The 5,000-nt window shown below is 28.8% G+C and overlaps 1 protein-coding gene across 2 annotated transcripts in view; it reads left to right on the top strand.

Annotated features, from left to right (window-relative positions):
- Positions 1-5,000, top strand: part of LOC137631453 (uncharacterized) — a 39,486-nt gene that overhangs the window by 20,467 nt on the left and 14,019 nt on the right. For both annotated transcript variants that reach the window (XM_068363215.1, XM_068363216.1), the window contains exons 3-4: positions 683-973; positions 2,927-3,080. The gene's annotated coding sequence lies outside the window, so the exon portion shown is untranslated. The remainder of the gene's footprint in view (positions 1-682; positions 974-2,926; positions 3,081-5,000) is intronic.

Here is a 5,000-nt window from a genome sequence, read left to right as displayed (position 1 = left end):
CTCTCTCTCTCTCTCTCTCTCTCTCTCTCTCTCTATATATATATATATATATATAATGTATATATATATATACACACATACATACTGTACACACACTAATAACAACCACTATCCCTTGCGAATTTTATAAACCTTTGAACATGCCCGTATCTAGTTTTAAACTCGCACTTAGCCTTAAAATGAGCAATTATATTTTTATGTCGGGTTTACGGGTAATGTTTCTATGCATATATAGGTACTGTCATACATATATAGCTATAGCGAAAAGCACAAATAGTGAATCAACACTGAAATTTCAGAAATAAACAAACCAGCAGACGACATCGCGAAACCTTCCATACGTCACTGGCGTTCTTTTGTTTTTGAATGTTCGCGAATGGCTACCTTATTATTTATAAATCATTTTCCTCTTTAGCTATTATTCTAATATAGTAATTAAATTTAATGTGTTAAATTTAATGGCATTTTTTTCATACCTTAAGGTGGGTTAATACCAAGTAATAGTTCATTTGAGTCCGGGAACGTTTTTCTAAATGCGGTTCTTTATGGCCGTTTTGATATTTAAAACCTCCTATAACTATTTGTAAAATTTAAATTTATTATTTGCAAACACTGAAAATACATTACAAATGTCTGAAATACTTTTAATACTAATAATTTTGTTCTTTTATTTAAACGTTAGGCATCCCTTGCCAAGAAGAGCGCCGCATCCAAATATCGAAGAAGGCGGGATCCCGACTCCAGCGCAAAAACACCTTAGAGCGCGCTAGCGATTGGTCAGCTATGGAGGTCGTTGACATGGTCTCTGCTTTTATTATTCATATTTGTGGCTTAGTTCTCCTCGACCTCCTCAGTGATGTTTACATAGCAACAGGCGACGCCTTGCAACCCACGGAGTGGGTATATAATCGCACCAGGAGCTAACATTCGGCCAAAAGCCGCTGAAGACTTCAGACGTGTGGATTTGCTTCAGGTAAGGCAGTCCGCCTTTTCTGAGGAGGAGTTTTGCGATGGACACTTAGAATATTTGCTCTACTGGTGGATAATTATTTCGATTTAAGACATTATTGGCTTTAGCGATACTTAAGAAAATTTTGACTAGCAGTCGAATTATTTCTTGAATTTTGCGTGATTTCCACAAGAAACTCTTAGAATTTTCTTGGAAATTAGTGACTAGTGCTATACTTCAAGACTGCGAATTTTTTGCGAATTTTTCAAGGCTAAGCTAGCCTTTTACATAGATTTTAAATTAAGTTTTCTGAAAAGCGGTCGGATTATTTTGATGGCAGTGCCCACGCATCGGAGAATTCATTGAACATTTTCAATAAAATTTGATTGTTGTCAAATGTTTCAACTTTAGACTTTTGTAAATTCTAGTGTATGGAACATTATCATAAATTTTAAGCGAACGTTTTATTTTGAATATTCTTTTTCATATTTTATCTTGAACATTCTTTTTCATATATTATAAAAATCTTTTTCTTAAAGTTGTAGTTTAAAAATAAATAAATTGAGACAATCATACTTTAGAAATGATTAACAAAATGTACGATACTTGTATTTCGCACATATGAAGAGGACTTAATCAATTGGTAATTTAATTTATTCATTCAATTATAAAGTCAGCTCTGATGGTGAAATTTTGATAACACCCCATTTCAGTTTTGAAGATACTTTTAATTCGCACATGTGAAAAGGACTTAATCCATTTTTAATTTAATTTATCCATTCAATTATAAAGTTAGCTTTGAAGGTGAAATTTTGTTAACACACCGTTTCAATTTTGAAGATTCTTGTAATTCGCACACGTGAAGAGGACTTAATCAACTGGTAATTTAATTTATTCATTCAATTACAAAGTCAGCTCTGAAGGTGAAATTTTCTTAAAACTCCTTTTCAGTTTTGAAGATACTTGAATCCGCACTTATAAAGAGGGCTTAATCAATTGGTAATTTAATTTATCCATTCAGTTATAAAGTCAGCTTTGAAGGTGAAATTTTGTTAACACACCGTTTCAGTTTTGAAGATTCTTGTAATTCGCATACGTGAAGAGGACTAAATCAATTGGTAATTTAATTTATTCATTCAATTATAAAGTCAGCTTTGAAGGTGAAATTTTGATAAAACCCTGTTTCAGTTTTGAAGGTGAAATTACTGTTCATCAAATATGAAATATAAAAATTATATTAATATGCAGTAGTATGTTTTTTCTAATAATCTTTTAAGAACTTTATTGCGAACTTTGTTCTTACACATTATAGCAACTTTGTTCAGGGTTATTCTAAAATACAGTAAAACCTGAAGCTATTTGAAATAGTTCAGTTCTAAGGATTTACTTGGGGCTAGAAGTGGTATTTTCATATCGCAAGAAATAAAAGGCTATTAAGCACTAGGTACTGCTAGTTTTTCTAAAATAATAGCAGGACCTGAAGATTTCGCTACTGAAAATCAGTAATGAGCTATTTAGAAAATACACGAAATAGTTAAAATGGTCTGAAATATTTCATTATGTATCAGGATTATGAAAATTAATTTTTCTAGCAGAATTATTTTTGATTGTGTTCTATTTTACATACATTATATATTCTATTTTATGTTTTATATATTTTGTATATTTTATATATTGTATATTCTATATATTTTGTGTATTTTGTAAATATAAATTTTGTATATTATATATTTTGTATATTTCATATATTTTGTATATTTTATAAGTATAAATTTTGTATATTTATATATTTTGTATATTTCGTAAATTTTGTATATTTTATATATTACATATTTTATGTTATACATAATAACCACATGTATTTTTTACGATGAATTTTTAAATTAAAACAAATCAAAATGTTATACCATGAAAACTAATATTTTTTATATTTTTGTTTTAGCGCACGTTTATTAATCTATCTTTAAATATCAACAGATTTAAGCAAGTGGATACAGTTGTCCAAAACACCACAATATAAACACTTCCAAAAGGAGAAAAAAGCAACATCGCCCCTTTGCGATTTGTTGTGGACAGCCTGCTTAATTTTGCAGGCCGCCAGGGATCCTGCAGTATTCCTGTGGATCTCAAGGTAAGTAATACGATAATTTTGTCTTTTATTATAAATTTAAAATTACCTAAATGTTTCCCTATGTTGGTTTTTTGGTTACCCGATCTTTTTTCATCCTTGGTTTTTCATCGGCTCATCGCCGACCGTAGGTTTCTTCGTAAATTTTTACACTAAAACAACAGTTTTTTTCGGCTTAATAAAAACGGTACATGATGTGAAAAATCGTAACACGTATTTGTTTTGAAAATTTAGGGCGATAAGCTAAACAATTTCTTCTATTATCACGGTTAATAGAAACTAGCGATTCATATTTATGGGTTTAAACTAGTGTACTACTAATGATTAATTGAAATATGTTTAAAATCGTTAATCTCAAATAAAACTTTTCTTTCGGTGTATTTTGATGTATAGGCCTACATTTATTACAGGTTTCAATCTCGTAGCCTACAGCGAAGCAACCGATAGTTTTGCATCGAGTGTATGATTAGAATATTTTAATGAGCGTTTCTTTAAAACCATAATTTTTCAGCCATGAATTTAACATTTTACTTGCGTCTAGAATCCACAACACCGCGCCAAATTCTTATTTCATTGAAATAGAAAGGTGCTGATTAGTAAGATATTCATATGATTATCGGATTCTTATGTTTTTTCTTAAGATAAATTGAGACCATCAATTTATTAGCTAAACTAAGTTGTACCATCAGATCATGAAATATTTGAATTAAAATACTAAATTTAATTTTACAATATGAATATACAAATTAGATTATGAAAATAGAACATAAATCTTGATGGCATTCATGATATTTCTTTTAAAGTTCTTTTATTACTTACAGATGCTCCTTTTTCAACATTGAAGATTTTTCAACTTTTAATTGATAATTGATTTAAATTAGTTTTATCTGAAAAGTCCGACAACAGCGACCGCTTAACAATACGCAATTTTTTAAGTACATTGATTTTGCAGATTTTGTTGATCTGTGAAGTTTGTGAAGTGAACATTTTAATTTGTAAACTTGTCTTATGAAGCTATTTATCATGAAATTTTTAGATACAATTTGAAAATCCATTTAATTTTATACGCATGAATTAAGTGACTATCCCGTGAAAATTCAATAAATTAAATTATTCTCGATACAATTGAAATATTACTTGAAGATTTTAGCGAAAGGTGATTTAGATAAAATGATTTTACATACATGAACTAATTGAACACTTTGCCTACGCTTTAGCTCATATTTGTTGAAAATATTTTTTAGAATTAGAATTATAGGAATTGTGTAATCAGAATATAATTAAAGCGTATTACTAATGTTATAGGAACAAATTTCATGTAATTACTGAATATATATCGGAAACATTTTTAAATGAAAGCTCAAACTTTATTCTTAATTCTGAATTCTCAATAATATTTTGAATGGGAACTTTGATACAAATAAGACCTCTTAAAATTTCGGTGTAAATTTTTATTTTATCAGTATTGAAAAATTCTCAGATATTGTTGCAAGTTAGGCTTCTAAGAGTTAGTAATGCATTATAGTAATTGGAGTTTAAAAAAGAAAAATATCAGAATGTAAATTATTTCAGTGTAAATTTCCATTAAGCTAGTGTTGAAATTTCGGATAAAAATGTTTTTATTCATTGTGTTGAAAATTCTATAAGATACTGTAGCAGGTTAGGCTTCTAAAAATTAGTAAAATATTTTAGTTAGTGATGCGCAAAAAAAAAAAGAAAAAAAAAATACTACTGGAAATTAAATTGATTCACTTAGTATTTTAAATTAAGAATAGTAATCAACTTTGTAGGAAAATAACGGAAAGTATAAATAAGTTTTTTAGCAACAATATCGATAGGAAATAGGAAGTAAATATTATGTATATAACGAGATGCAATAGTAAATGAAAGGGCTTATAGGAAAACTGGTAATTTTAGTACGCT

Source organism: Palaemon carinicauda, chromosome 39, assembly GCF_036898095.1.
Source record: "Palaemon carinicauda isolate YSFRI2023 chromosome 39, ASM3689809v2, whole genome shotgun sequence".
NCBI lineage: Eukaryota > Metazoa > Arthropoda > Malacostraca > Decapoda > Palaemonidae > Palaemon > Palaemon carinicauda.
This window is presented reverse-complemented; position numbering and strand designations above follow the sequence as displayed.